General features: G+C 35.4%; 1 pseudogene across 1 annotated transcript in view; it reads right to left on the bottom strand.

Moving 5' to 3' along the window:
• LOC308642419 (mitochondrial intermediate peptidase-like) overlaps positions 1 to 16,687 on the bottom strand; it is a 51,042-nt pseudogene that overhangs the window by 20,430 nt on the left and 13,925 nt on the right. Inside the window, exons 6-10 of the transcript XR_014024368.1 lie at positions 12,360 to 12,542; positions 11,430 to 11,586; positions 5,693 to 5,741; positions 3,934 to 3,994; positions 449 to 501 (exon numbers count right to left, since the gene is read on the bottom strand). The product of XR_014024368.1 is annotated as a mitochondrial intermediate peptidase-like (transcript). The remainder of the gene's footprint in view (positions 1 to 448; positions 502 to 3,933; positions 3,995 to 5,692; positions 5,742 to 11,429; positions 11,587 to 12,359; positions 12,543 to 16,687) is intronic.

Genomic DNA, 16,687 nt, shown 5'->3' with positions numbered 1-16,687 from the left:
CAATGGTTCAACAAACATTTGCTGAGCACCTACCCTGGTATGTGAAACAGTAAGGGTTCTAGCAAAGTCCCAGCATTTAAATGCCCATAGTCTAGGAAGAGAACCAGGAACCTATGCACAGGAAAGTTTGGAGAGAAGACAGATGCTGGATGCTGTGAGAAGATATTTCAAAGTTTTAAAGAAGGAAATGACACAAGCAACGTAAGAATGAACCAGTGGGGGAGAGGTAAAGCATGATCCTATGACACAGCACAACTTTGCAATCCAGATTTTAAAAATTTGTGGGCAGAAGTGTACCTACCAACAGAGGGGATGGGTTTGAGGGGAAACACATGTGTAAGGTGGGCACCTGAGTGCATGACAGTAGCTGCATAATTAATGTGCAAAGTGCTCAGTAAATATTTCTTTCCTTTTTCCTTCTTACATGTGTATTTCTTGGAAAACTTATCTCTCTGCACAAATCACACCACTGTAGTAGGGGGGATCCCAAGGCATCAGTTCCTACAATCAAATAATTCATAGTGATGAAGATATTGACAGTTTCAAATTTTTTATTGGTAATGTAGCCAAACTTATAACACGTAAACCAATTACTGTAAATCAGCCTGCTTAAAGAATGTAAGTCAGTTAATGTATATCAGAAAAATTTTATAAAAACCCTAAAAATTCATAGCCTGGAGGAATTTGGCTTCTCTTAATTCAATGGATAAAGAAGACCTAATCCTAGAATTTGGGATAAAGATAAACAAGTGTAATTCTGAAATGTAAACTAAAGCCAGGTGCCGTGGTACATGCCTGTAGTACCAACTACTCTGGAGGCCGAAGTGGGGAGTTCAAGGCCAGCCCCGGCAACATTGGAAACCCCATCTCAAAATGAATACATTACTTTACTAAAAAATGTAAACCAAAGACAACATTAACAAATTAAATGAGTTGTGAAGAAAATTTCGCAAAATGTAACCCAGGTATTAATCTTTAAAAACGTACTGCACTATGATTAAAATACTAAAGATTAGATTAGGGTTCTTTCTAAATGTAAGCATGAAGGTTAGGGCAGATCCCAAAACCGAAAGCAATAATTTACAATGTAAGTAAGGCAGAATTAACTCTAATCTTGGCAAAGAAAATCTGTCATAAAGAAATATCACAATAATAGTTGTTTTTGACAAATGGTAAAAAAAAAAAAAAAAAAAAAAAGGAAAGTTTGAGCATTTGAATAGATCATCCTCCCTACAAGGTGTCCAGGTGGCAAAAAGACTAATGAAGACCCTAGACTGTAAAGTCAGACCGTCGGGTTCAAGTTTCAATCCACACCAAACTAAAAACTGCATAAGGCCAGCAACTTTTGTTTGCATGATTCCCTATTGTATCCTGGCACCCTGGACAGTGCCTGGTACATGGTAGTCACTCAAAAAATATTTCTAGAATGAACCAACAACACATCCCAAATAGGACTGCTAAATGCACTTAGATTATTAAATACAATGTCTGGCATCAAGTAGAGCTTAATAAATACAGGCTGTTTTTCTTTCAACATCACCCTCTAAAATTTAAGGTCAGCATTATCTCCTCAAATAATGAGGTTTTCTTTTCCATGTTACATGGTCACAAGCTACCTACCATGCCATATGTATGTGGCTGGCACATAAACAATAAAGTACATCAAGGGTAAGCTAAACAAAAGTAAATATAAAAGGCACATGAGTACCACACAGGTATTAGACAAGAATAAAGAACGCTAAACTCAACTTAAAGGGGGAGTAGGAGATGAGACCTAAAAGATAAGCAGGCCTGAATCCTGAAGGGCCTGGTGGAAGACACAAAGAAATTGGAAGGGAAATCTAAGAATGGTAAGGAGTTATTGAAGAATTTTAAATAAAAGAGTGACAAGAGCAGATCTGCTTTTAGAAAAAAAATACCCCTTAGGTGGGAATCTATTCACTTATTCATATTTCAAATAAGTGTTGGCACCTACTCTCTGCTAACACTGGGCTGGGCACATTGCTAAACAGTCTGAATCTGGTATGGTTTTGAAGGGAGCAAGAACAAAAGGCTAGAAAACCAATTAAGCAACTACAATTATGATGTGAGTGACAAATAATAATGATCCAACCACGGCTGTGACAATAGGCATAGGGAAGCAAGAACCCATTTCCATCTTTGGGCATGTTCTTGAGATAGCAGAATGTGTAAGAACTAATAAGTGAGGATGTGAACTACCCTGAAGGATTTATTAAAATTCATCTCATGGGGCTTTCTCCAGGCTCTCTGATTCAATGGGTCTGATAAGGGGCTGGAGAATTTGTATTTCTACCAAATCTCCAAGTGATGTTTCTGGTCCAGAGACCACATTTTGGAAACCACTGATCTACAGAAAGTGCAGGGGCTGACTAGGGCAGCAGGGTGAGTGGTGGCAACATTCACCAGAACAGAGACTCATGAGGAGAGTGGGCACCTCACAAATATCTGCAGAATAATATATAATAGTTAATAAACTGCACAATAATGCCGAGGTAGAATAGTTTAAAGTCATATCAGGTTTTATTGAATTTGCTTCTGGCAATTCATTTTTACTGTTTCCATATTCACCAAACCATATTTGGATCTCTTATCTGGTTTCTTAAGTAGACCTATCCACCAAGCCAAAGAGTGCAGATAACCAATACTAGTAATTTTGCTAAATATGGTTCCTATCATAAATTAACAGATTAACATGCTACTCTAATTCCATCAAATCCAGCAATTTAAAATCTGTTTCACAGTGGTTGTATCTAAGAAGCTGGCATATAGTTTCTAAATATGCAAGGCCCTGTACCCTAAATTATTCCTGTGGTAGTAGCTGCTATTGAATCAAGAATTACCAACAGCAGCACCTATGAAAGAAAGTGTTATGGTTTGGATGTGATATCCCACAAAAGCTCACATGTGAAACAATGCAAGAAGGTTCAGAGGAGAAATGATTAGCTTGCAAGAGTCTTAATCCAATCAGTGATTTAATTCCCTGATAGGGATTAACTGAGTGGTAACTGAAGTGAAGGGTATGGCTGAAGGAGGTGGCAATTGGGGTATAGCTTTGGGGTATATATTTTGTATCTTGAGTGTGGAGACTCTCTCTCTCTGTGCTTCCTGATTACTATGTGAGCTGCCTCCCTCTGCCACACTCTTCTGCCATGATATTCTGCCTCACCTCAAGCCCCAAGGAATGGAACTGGCCTTCTATGGACTAAGACCTCTGAAACCATGAGCTCTCAAATGAACTTTTCTTCATTTACAATTGTGCTGGTCAGGTCCTTTAGTCACAGTAGTAAAAAAGACTAAAACAGAAAGGCATATACAACTCCAGAAATCCTGAGGAGGCTCCAAACTAAATGGGAACAAGGGTCCTGACATTTGGAATCCCATCACTTTCAGAGCATCTCCATCACTTGGGAAGCATGCTGGTTGTAAAGACCCTTACCCTACATTATAAGGTCATACAATCATGTGCTTTATGATTGAAAACAATGTATGTTTTTAGAAAGGGATATACTTTGTCAGTTAACACTGATCTACTTAACTGAGCACCATAAATTAGCAAACAAATAAGTGAGCGTGTAAACATCAGTATTAATGTCGATGGTTAAAATTACCAACTGCTAGATTGAGTCTTCACTGAGTCTCATTGAAGGATGCTTCAAATTGAGAAGCCAACTTTCTATAGAATGAAAGCAGCCCTGGCATGAATGCTCATAATGTTAATGCACATACACACATACACATACACACACTCAAATTTCTGGATCAAATATTTCAATACCTTTAATCGCCAAACCAAGCATCAAAAACAAAACAACATAGATCTCCAGCATATCACAAGAAAGTTCTAGAATCAAGAGATAATCATTTCAGTTGATAGCCTACTCATAATAAAAATATTCCAAAATATTTACTTACAGAATTTTGAGGATTTAGTTTCATTTTCATCTGTCGCATCATCTCAAAATCTTTTATAGTTCTGTAAAACAGGTTTATCATTATTTATTAGGACAAAACTTTAATAATTATGAAAGAACTAACTTTCCAATATTCATGATAAAATTAGATATAATCTATGAACAAATGTAAACTAGCATTAATCCAAATTTTACTAATGTATTAGAAGAGACAAGACTGCATAAATTAGTATATCACTTTAATTCCTATCTTAAAAAAAGCATTATACAGATTAAAAAATTATACATTATACACTATTAAAAAAAGTGCTTTAAAATCTTGCTTTAAAAAGGTAAGAAACTTACACAATATTCTCTATTAAAGAATATTAATATAGATAATTAAGATTGCTGTTCATAATTTTTTCCCTATAGAAATACACTAGTTGGCAATAATTCAACAAGTCTTTAATATTTATAAAATATAAATTTTTCATTAGAATTAACTCCTATATAACTATAAAATTATATAGATATGTTAGCTGAAATACTACCTATAACCACGTATAAGTGGAGAAAGAACACTGCACCACTTAACCATCACAGCAAAGTACAATAAATTGGGTTTGTTTTTGTTTTGAAGCACTGGGGATTGAACCCACAAGTGTTCTATCCCTGAGATGCATCTACTTCCCCAGTTCAATTTTATAAATTATTTGTTATTTTGAAACTGTCTGGTTTGCATTAAAATTGAGCAATTAGAAATGTTTTTTAAATGTTTAAAAAATATATTTTTAAATTTGAGACTAGGTCTCGGTACATTGCCCGGACTAGCCTCTAACTTGCAATGCCCCTGCTCAACCCCCAAGTAGCTGGGATTACAGGTTTGTGCCACACCTAGCTAAGTACAATTAATTCTTAAATAATTGCCTAACAGTCCCTCCTCAAAAAAGCAATGGTTCACTGGTATTAAGAAGATTTTAGAATTGATAAACGTAAACCAAATTAGAAAGCAATGTGTTCCAAAACATGACTATCTAATCCAAAACAGAAATTTGAGCTAACAAAGAATGTGTTGCAATAGTCAAAAAAGGCTACTGAAATTTTAGAAAGCATTAAAAGAAAGAAAAGAGATGACCTGGCCCTCTTTTACAAACCACATGTGCCCCTTTCTGGAACCCTAGCTATTTAAGGGCAGTCGTATTTTACCCCTCCACTAGAACTAGAAGAGCATCAATCAAAGGCAAGGACAAAGGCATAATGAAAGGACTGGGCAGGAAAGTCAGCATTGTAACAAAAGAACCCAACCAAGCAGAGGGAAATATTTTAGCTCGATGTACAAAACATTGAGGCAGAGCCACTCTTAAAATCCACAAAATGCCAAACAGATTAATCTACCACATCTGTGAATCTCTTGTACTTAGCTGGAAAGATGAGAAATGATACTTTACATGCTTGTTATAAAATTAACTCTACAGGTTAAAATAAATACATTCAAGAAGGCTTTGGGAACATTTTTAAATCACACACAAATGATGGGTTGCTAAAGACAATGGATTAATGACGGTGGACCACCTAAATTGTCAAGATTGGCACCTTAAGAAAACCACCGTATTCTTTCAAAGTAGGTCTTCACAGTGAATATGTCTTGCTGAGTGGTCTGCATAGCTAATATTCCAACATACTCTTAACAGGTCACTTCTTAATTTATTTTATATATTAAGTTCTCAATTTAAAAAACTATATAACATTTAACACTAAATAGCAGAAGAAAAACTAACCTTTCACAAAGTTTGTCAGATAGTTTCTCAAGGAACTGCATGACAGTCTCTAAAAATAAAATCCAAAGAAAACAGCTTCAATTATGAGAAATAACATGAACATACCTGAGAAAATTATATTGTGATAATCATAATCTACATACAACTCCCTTAAAGTGGTGATTTTCAAAGTGAAGCAAGGTTGCTAACCTGTTATATAATAAACATTTATAGATAATCTCTTTTCTAATTAATCAGAAAAATAAATTAAACTAGCATAGTAAGCCAGGCATGATGGTACATTATCCTGTAATACAACCCCTCTAGAGGCTGAGGTTGGAGGATTACCGGTTCAAAGCCAATTGCAGGTTCAGCAACTAAGCAAGACTCTAAGCATCTTAGCCAGACCCTGTCTCAAAATAAAAAATAAAAAGGAGTGGGGATTGCTCAGTGGTTAAGTGCTCCCCAGTACAAAACAAACAAATAAACAAATAAAACCCTGGCATAGTAAGAACCTAAATCCTTAGGTTATACTCCAAAATTAAAATTGTCAGTGAAAGGCTAAAGGAAAACATCCCAAATTTCAATGTGATTCTATCTATATGTATAAGAGAAAAAAATTATATCTTAGGCATGTCCAATTTTTTCCTAAGTTTTAAAGAGATAGCTAGACAGGTTTGTTCATAAAAAGAAGTAGTATAGTTTTGAAATATGATTTGCTAAAAATTAAATTTTAAAAATCGCGAAATATGGGCTGGGGTTATAGCTCAGTAGTAGAGCACTTGCTTCACATGCAAGGGGCCCTGGGTTTGGTCCCCAGCACCACATAAAAATAAACAAATAAAAATGAAGATATTATGTCCATCTACAACTAAAAAAATCTTTTTTTAAATCATGAAGTATGATTTACTGAAAATTGAAAGAAAATTAAAATATTGACTATTCTTATTTTTGTAAACAAGTATAGAATAATCTATTTGAGATAATACCAAAATAAGATAAAGCAAAACTATAACATTAAATATTTTAAGGTCTAACAGAATTTTTTAAGTGTATATTAAAATACTGTGCCCTTATAATTTATAAATCTATAAAAGTAATATAATAAAATTGCCATTATTTCCCACAAAAGGAAATGTTTTATGTGTATTTTTTCATTTGGCACTTTTTGCCACTGACTGTGTAGAGCTTTCAAGTGTATTTTAGTTTACCACAAACACTGTTTTTATATGTTCCAGATGATCTTTTATATGGTTTTAAGTTTCTTGCCCTCTCTTCAATTTAAGTTATCTCCTTTCCGAGTGAAAAGTCTAAGGAAAGAATGGAGGTTAACCTAAACCACGAAGCCATAGGGCTTCTTGCCACCAGCAATACTTAACAAGTCTTGGATAGATTAATTTTGAAGATACTGCTTCATATTTCATATTAGTGGTGTTAGCAATTACAGAAAGAAAAAAGAAAAATTGTTATATATTCGAAAATGAAATCTCACTTTAGAATATCATACCAGCTACCATATAGGACTATTTATAAATAAATCACGGTGTATACTTTTTATTTCTTTTTTTTTTTTAAGAGAAAGAGTGAGAGAGTGAGAGAGAATTTTTTTAATATTTATTTTTTAGTTTTCGGTGGATACAATATCTTCATTTATGTGATGCTGAGGATCGAACCCAGCGCCCTGCACATGCCAGGCGAGCGTGCTACTGCTTGAGCCACATCCCCAGCCCCTACTTTTTATTTCTTGACAACCATATTTTGCTACATTTACTCACTTAATTTTTCTGGTCACAATAATCTGCCTCAAAGAATCTATCTAGAAGAAGATGGGAGGGGAGGGGAGGGGGGATAGTAGAGGATAGGAAAGGTAGCAGAATACAACAGTTACTAGTATGGCATTATGTAAAAATGTGGAATCTGTATTTGGGGTAAAAATGGGAGTTCATAACTCACTTGAAGCTAATGTATGAAATATGATATGTCAAGAACTTTGTAAGGTTTTGAACAACCAATAAAAAAAAAAAAAGAATCTATCTAGAGCTGGGTGTGGGGATACTCGCCTATAAACTTAGCAACTCAAGAGGCTGAGGCAAAATTCAAAGTTTGAGGCCAAGCTAAACAACTTAGCAAGACCCTAAACAATTTTTCAGGACCCTGTCTCAAAATCAAAACTAAAAAGGGCTGGAGATGTAGCTCAGTGTAAACCACCCCTGAATTCAATCTCTGCTACAAAAAAAGAAAAAAAAAAAAGGATCTGTAAAATTGTCATATTAAAAGGACTAAATTTGAAACTCCTAAAAATAAATGCCTCACTCGCTGCAGTTATTTCCTAATTCACCCATCATATGAATGTCCATCTTACCCTCATTTACCCCTTTCTCTGCCATCCTTATACCTGTGAAGACTCCCATCTCTTCCCTGTGCACCTCCTTCATGAGATCTCAACTGCCACCTAAGCATCTGACAAACTTACTGACTCCATAAAGTCCTATGGCACTGTTTTGTCTATACTAATCATTTGGCAGTAAAGCTCTGCCAACCTGTACTATTAATATTTACTTTTACATGTATACACCTGAACTTATTATTAACCAATTATAAGTCCCCTCAAGGATACAGGTCACAGCCTATCTATGTAACTGTATTCATAGAGTCTCACTCCAAAATACCACCACCACACCAACCACTCAGTGAACAAGGTGATTTGTCAGCATTGATATATGGCTGAGGTTGCTGCAGTTCCAGTGAGCTCCAATCCATAGCACTTGAGCTAATGACAGTCCCTAGTCCTCTCTTCCTACTTGATCTTCCCACAGCATTACAGTCAACTCACTCCCTTCTTCTTAAGACTTTCTTTTTCATGGCCTCCAGGAGCACATGCTCTATTTGCTTTCCTTCCTTCTCACTAATATACTCCCTTGGCACAAGATTTCATATAAAGATTCAAATGTACATTTTTAGCTCAGAACACTCTCAACTCCATGTTTGAATATCTAACTTCCTACTCAGCTTTGCCACTTGAATGCCAACTTCCATCTCAAATTTAACTTAAACCAAAACAAGGTTTTGGCCTTCCTATCTCAGTTAATAGTAACTCACTCTCTTTCCATTTGCTTAAGTCAAAACCTTTGGTTCTCACGTCAAAATACTCTATAGCCAGGAACTAGAATTATATTAAGTGAAATAAGCCAAACTCAGAAGGTCAGGTGTCATTACATTTTCTCTTACATGTGGAAGCGAAAGAGGAAAAAGGAAAAGAAGTGAGGTGGGGGTAACTCATGAAGATCAAAGGGAGATCAGAAGAGGAAAAGGACCATGGGGTAGAAAGAGGGAAAGAGGGGTAAGTGCTAGGGAGTGATACTGGCCATATTATATTGTTATATTGTGTGCATGTATGAATATGTAACAATAAATTCCACAATTATATACAACCATAATGCACCAAAAAAAAAATTGGAAAGAAGGAAAAAAATACTCTATATCTAACTCTGACCCCATCTTTACCAGCTGCACTGCTACCAATCTGATCAAGATGCATCATTTCTTATTATGATTATTGCAGAATCGTTTCCAAATGTCATTCCGTCACTCCCACCCCACTGCAGTCTTTGTCGACATCAGCAGCACAGGACTTATCACTAGATATGTCGGATCATTTCACTTCTCCCCCAATGCCTGCAATGTCTTTTCCTTTCACTTGACTCAAGGCCCCACTTCATGCAGACCTCCCTGCCAAGACCTCTGTTTTCACCTCTTTCCATTCCCCCCTCCTCCACTTCATTTTGCCCTTTGTACTCTTCCTCAAACATGTCAGTCATTTTGTCTCAAAAGTTTGGTACTTGCTCATGCTTCTGCTCAGAACCTTCTCTCTAGATGGCAACAGAATCTTTCTTGCACCCCTTTTGGGTCTACACTCACACATCATATTCTCAGCAAGCCCGTCCAGATAACAATTGTATGTGAAACTATAATGCTGCCCCCCACACACACACTCGACCCACTTACTGAGTTCTTAACTGTCTTCCCTTCTAAGAATGCCAATTTCCTATACTGTTTTCTACACTGACCCATTTCCAGTGCCTAGAATGATATCTGACATATAGTAGGCACTAAGTGAAAACTTCTTGAGTCAATGAATGAAAACAGAGCACTGGCTTTCAAGAAGCCTATGGAGGTAACTTTATAGAGTATGTGTTTAGGTTCTAGCTCTGCCATGTTTTAGCAAAATATCCTAAACTTATATTCTTTACCTGTGGATAGAATGCCTACTTCCCAAAACCTTAGAAAAATTAAATGTGATAATGTCAGAGTAAGCTCTGAATAATAGTCCAATTCTATATTTTATAATTATATAAAAATAAAAATTAGTATTATAATCAAAGTGATAATAACAGTGACTACAGGAATAACATAAAATTTAAAAATATACATATAATGCATGAAGTACATATGAGCCTATTCAGGAGCTAAATTATATGAAACAAATTTTAACTGCTTGGCTGGTGGTATAACTCAATGGTAGAGTAATTGCCTAGCATGGGCAAGGTCCTAAGCTCCATCCTCAGCCCTGAAAAAAAAAAATTGTATGCACGTAAAGGTTTCAAGGACAAAAGAGCTCAAGGAAAGTAAAAAAGTTTAACAGGCTTCATGAAAGAGGTGGATTGGATGCTGAGCACTGAAAAACAAAGTATGAGCAAAGGCACCCAGACCCAAATGAGTGTGACATGCCTATGGCCTCACAAAAAGCCTTAAACAGGTCAAGGGAAAATAGATATGTATGAAAGAATGGAAAACAAAATTGGATAGGTTTAAAAGAATTTAGGGAACACATGATTAAGAAAGAAGGGATAAACATGGAAGGAAGAAAAATAGCATAGAATCATGGATTTGATCTTCCCCCTAAAGAGTTTGCTTTCGGTGCCTCCACCCATGAATGGCATATCCATCCAGATGCAATATCTCCTCCTCCCTTTCAACCTGCACCAAGTCTTATAACTTTGACCTCCAAAATTCATCTTGAATCTAAACAGCTGCACCATTTCACCCACCTAATCCTGATTCACTGCCTAAATCACAGCTGAGATTTAAAAAAAATGTCTTTGAAAAGACTTATTATATATATATTATGATCATTGTATAACATTTTCTCTTAAACATGATGAATCATAAAGGATTCAACATAGCACGAGGCAAGTTTATTGTAAACTCAAGGATAGATGCTATCCTTTAACCCCACTTAGCATAAACCTTCCCATGCAGTACTATTCTCTATGAAAGGTAGATTTGTGGGACTATGTGTTTTTATATTTATATTTAACTTTGATCTTAGTAAAAATATTAATCTTCCATCCTCTCACCCTAATTCTAACCAATTTGATTATTTCAAATATAGAAATTGAGTTAGAATGAAAAGAATGTAAACTATCATCAAATGAAACTTTGGATTTGATTTACTCCCATTTCATGCATGAAATAAATAACCTTAGCTGAAAAGAATATATACCAAATTATTAGCTCTATTTAAAGATCATTCCCATCAAAAGATGTCAAAAATCTCAATAAACGGTTCTCTGAGTGTATTCAAAACAAAACACTCATTTATAGCTGTTTAAAATCAGAAGTTTGGGACTGGGGAGGTAGCTCAGTGGTAGGTACCTGCTTAGCATATGTGAGTACTGAGCTATATCATATATATCTCAGAAGTTCATTTTCATTTAAAACCCCATTTTGTCCTTAAAAGGTGGATAACTAGGCTTACCTGGCTTTTGAGCTATTGTTCCTTGGAGAGCCCTGTGGGAAAATGTAGAATAGCCTACTAACTTTGCCAGGAGGTCTCTGTTGCTTAGCAATTCTTCTAAATATTTCAGTTGACTGGCATTGGGATAAAGAAAAATCCTATAAGCAGCTTCTCGAACCTATATTTAAAAAGTGCAAGATATAAAAATCTACAACATAAAGTCCTATGCAACAATAACATAGTCCCAATCTCACCACTTTATCTATAATCATCACTTTCAAAATTAAATACTGATTTATACAAGGTGAATAAAGCTTTCAGAGTAATAAACTAGTATGGGTCACAACAGAATACTTGACTGAAGCTGTAGCTAGGGTCTGGTGGGACAAACTTTGACCCAGTGCTATTTCTCTATACATAAAGCATCTTTAATCAAGTAAAAACTTCATGCATTAAAAATCTCAGCAGTCTATAAAGTCAGTCATTGTTGTTTTTATCATCTTCTAAAACAAAGGCATTTTTTAAGACAGGCATGGTGGTACACACCTGTAACCCCAGCAGCTCAAAAGGCTGAGGCAGGAGGATCGTGAGTTCAAAGCCAGCCTCAACAACTTACTAGGCCTTAAGCAATTCAGTGAGACCCTGTCTCTGAATAAAATTTTAAAAAGTGCTGGGGATGTGGCTCAGTAGTTAAGTTCCCCTGAGTTCAATCTCTAGTACCACCCCCCGCCAAAGAAAAGAAGGAAATTTTTTATGAGACATGAAAAATTAAATCATTTTCATTATTCAAAGCATTTATGGAATTAATGATCCCATTAGTTAAAAGTTTAAAACTTCGTAACATAAAGAATTTTAATTTATCACCAAATTTTTGGTTAAAACAGCAGCAACATATATTGTTTAGTATGTCTAGATGGGACCTAAACAATAAAGAGAATGAAAAATACATACCAAGTCATTTGGTGCTTCCGCATGCAGACCATCAACTACCACATGATCCCCATCACGGACAAAGTTATGGCGAATGGGGTCTGGTAAGAGATGCTTCTCAATCTTGTTGGGAAAGTTGGTTCCCATGAGAAATTTACTACTCAAATCCAAAATTTTAACATTAAGGTCCACTGCTCTTTTACGCTACATGTGGGAGGAGTAAAAGTGATTTAAGGGTATTTTAAATTAATATTTCACAATTAATTTAATAGACAATATATAAAGGTAGGAAATCAACACATATCTAGCTGATAAAGAACATTTAATATCTTGATGTTGATTCAATGTTTATAGCAGCACAATTCACAATAACTAGAATGTGGAACCAACCTCGATGCCCTTCAATAGATGAATGGATTAAAAATGTGGCATTTATATACAATGGAATATTGCTCAGCACTAAAAAATAACAAGATCATGGCATTTGCAGGCAAATGGATGGCATTAGAGCAGATTATGCTAAGTGAAGTTAGCCAATCCCTAAAAAACAAATGCCGAATGTCTTCTCTGATATAAGGGGGGTGACTCAAAACGGGATAGGGAGGAAGAGCATGAGAAGAACACTACCACTAAATAGGGAAGAGAGGTGGGAGGGAAAAAGAGGGAGAAGGGGAGTTGCACGGAAGATGGAAGGAGAACCTCATTGTTATACAGAATACATATATGATATTGTGATGAGAAAAAAAAGTGTGTCACATTAGATTGAATAGAGAGAAAGGATGGGAGAGGAGGGGGGATAGGAAGGGCAGCAGAATAGAATAGACAATATGATTGATGTATGTATTATATGTCAAAATACATTCTGCTGTCATGTATGACTAAAAAAATAAAAATAAAAATAAATCGTATGGTTAAAAAAAAATAGGATCAGTATAGTCAGAGTACTTCTACTTTCCTTGGCAACACTTTGACCTCATTAACACCAATGTATTACAACACAAAATAAAAATATCATGCAATTGATTTATGACAATGTTTCTGGACACCGAATATTTGAGTTGAGAAGCATAAGTAAGAAAACATTCTTGTTATGTCTGAATGCATTAAAATATGCCCTGCAGATGTTTTTGTACATACAAATTAAAAGAGTAAAATCATCAATTAAAAAATATATATCTTGATGTTGATTAATTATTTAAGATCTCAATAAAAAATCATCTTTGATTTTATAATGTTTGTATATTTTAAGAGTTTTACAACTTCTAGAGTTCTATTTTATGTCTAATGCAATTATGTTACCAATCCTTGAAATTAATAATGTGAAAAATACAGAATCCTTCTCTGTCCCCCCATCCCACCCAAAAAAAGCCTTCCTTAAGTGAGCCAGAAAATAGAGTGCTGGATAATATCTGTTCAATGGGGGCCTTACAAAGTATTTTTAGACTAAGAAAAACTAATATTTAAAGGGCAGAACTAGAAAATATATTTACTCTTAAAAGATTAGAATAAAGGGCAGAGGGAAAAGGGAAGTAATAGAGTATTTCACAGAAGAGTAGAGAACACACACAAGAGGAAAGCCCGCTTTAAAAGTTCTGATTTGGGGGCTGGGGCTGTAGCTCACTTGGCAGAGCGCTTGCCTAGCACAAGTGAGGCACTGTTTTAGAATAAAATAAAATAAAATAAAACCATTCTGTCCATCTACAAAAATTTTTTAAAAAAAATAAAAGTTCTGATTTTGCATACTCTTGGGCTGCTGTAGAACAATAGAAAAAAAGCCATTAGACTGAGGCCTCACACAGCAGGGCAGTGTCCTCTACTCTGTGCAAATGCACCCAACACATGGCACATGGTCCCTGTACCTGCCAGGCCCTCAGATTGTCAGTGGTGAGGATGTGGATGGTACCAACAGAACCATAGAAGTTTTATCTTGCAGCCACAGCTTTATGAAACACAATCTCCTGAGGAAATGTGCATTATTGAAGGTGTTGCCACAAATGCTTTCAGATGAAAGATAAACTACAGTTCACATAATTAGTCAGGTCCACTAGAGGACAAGGTATGGATTTCCAGTTATTTGTAACTAGAGAACCAGATGGGCTTCTAAACTAGGTTAATGAGGGGGCTTAAGGTCAATTATCTGCAAATCTTTCTAGGAAGGGGCAATAGCTATTAATAGATTCTAAAATCTATTAATCTTCTAATAGCTATTAATAGATTCTAAGGTAAATATTTTATTCCTTCAAAAGTGATTAAGCAGTACTAATTGCTTAAAAAATTAAATACTTAAGATGCAGATGTATGTTTGATAAAAAGCTGAAAAAATTAACTCTGTAATAATAACTCAAAGTTTTCAATATAGAAAATTCAAAACATTGTGAGAAACATAAGTTTTCAGAGATCCAATGGCTTTTTGGCTCAGATTTCTTTGCCTGTTTTGTTTCTGGTGTGGCCATGTATCACCACCTAATGGTAACTAGTAGAATAACTAAAAAGACAAACGATGTCTAGAAACTACATTGTAGTTCAAAAATTTTCCCCAAAACTTTCACTATAAAAATACTAAAATGTGATGAAATTAGTAATTTCAAATATTTGTATCACCTAGTAAAAGGAAAAGTAAATACTGAGTTCATGTTCTGATTTCAACAATCTGTTAGACATACCATTTCTTTGTTCTGTGGCAATTAAATACGCAATACTTTGAAATCTCTAAAAATTCTATGAACTTGTTATTAAATAACTGTAAAAAATACATTTACATTCACTTTACTATACTCATGAGGTCTTAAAATAAAATTTAAACAAAATTGTCAGGTTCAGAGGTGAACATCTAAAGTCTTAGCTACTTGGGAGGCTGAAGCAGGAGGATCACTTGAGCCCAGGAGTGGGAGGGCAGTCTAGGTAACACAATGAGACCCCCATCTCAAAGAAAGAAAGAAAAAAAAAGACTGTAAAGAATATAGGCCTTTATATTTGTAGATTATGTTGGTGGGTTTACTTCATGCTCTCTTCTAAAACATGTAACGTGTTCCTTATACCCTATCCTTGTGGGGCACCTTTGAGAACAAACATGGAAGTTGTAACAAAATTTAGCAGATTTACTTTTCTTACATCTCTAATGCTGATGGGTTCTCCAGGGAATTAGTTACTAGGAAAGAGTAATATACCGTAAGGACACATGTTAGATAAAGCAGCAATGTTTATATTGCTCAAACAGAACACATATGATTTGTCAACAAGTTACAGAAAGCATTTTATAAAGATTATATAAAATATTATAATTATCCATAAAGATCTCTACTAGTGATATTCCTTCTGAAGATATCAAATTCAATTAATGTTAGCTAGCATTATAATGATTCATGACTCAGTGATTTGATATTTCACTAAGTCTAAAATTGTTACACATTAAAAATCATGATGTATGCTCTGTCTTTGATAAGCCTTAGAGATAAGTGATGCAACAGTAACAACTTCAATAAAAGGCAGATAAATGCCTATATTCGATAAGGATACATGCCATATGAGTGAAGCAAGTAAAATGAGTTAAGATGAATACAAAATTCCACCTGGGGAACTGATACACAGACCATATGTCCTGAAGATGAATGTCCAGGGGATTTTAGCCAGGCAAACCTGGCAAGGAGAAGGCATACCCCACACCACACAAACACACAGACGGAAGACAGGTGTGATGAGCTGCAATGGAGCACTAAACAAAGGAAAGCACTGAGAGGTTCTCGGTGGGAGAATCTAACAAATTGATGCTTTAAGAAAAAGATTCTTAATGTTCAGATGTAGATTAGACAGAGCAACAGCATGCCTACAGGAGTCTGTATGACTTTACATAATAGCCTCCCACAACCTCTAGGTTCACCAGTTTTTTATCAATAAAACGGAAATAATGGTACCATTCTCAAAATTATCAGGAAGATATGATGTGAAACATATGCTTTAATATAGCAAAGCTCAGGTGATATAAATTATAATGACAATTAGGAAGACAAAGTCTTTGTAGGCCAGTGCAATCATCTAGTCAAGGTAATTTGACTTGGTTACTAATTATGATATGAGAGTACTAGAACGGGAAAAAATGCAAACTGCCCCTGAAACCTTCTTCCAAGTGAGTCAGAGAATATGGTATATATCACTAGTATAGAAAAGTACTAATAAATAACTGGTCTGGAGAGGGGCAAAGGTGTTTACTTTATGAATTTATAGTAGAACCCATTGACCTTGTGACCTCATGGGAAAGCACATCCCAGCTCAGGGTCAGACCAAGAGTCAGGTGCAAAGTCCTTGAAGCTACATAAAAACGCCAGACATGTGTGTGGACCCACTAACATTCA

The sequence above is a fragment of the Spermophilus citellus genome (assembly GCF_964194105.1).
Source record: "Spermophilus citellus genome assembly, chromosome: 1".
NCBI lineage: Eukaryota > Metazoa > Chordata > Mammalia > Rodentia > Sciuridae > Spermophilus > Spermophilus citellus.
The sequence above is the reverse complement of the archived record's forward strand: the minus strand, read 5'-3'. Positions and strand labels throughout refer to the sequence as shown.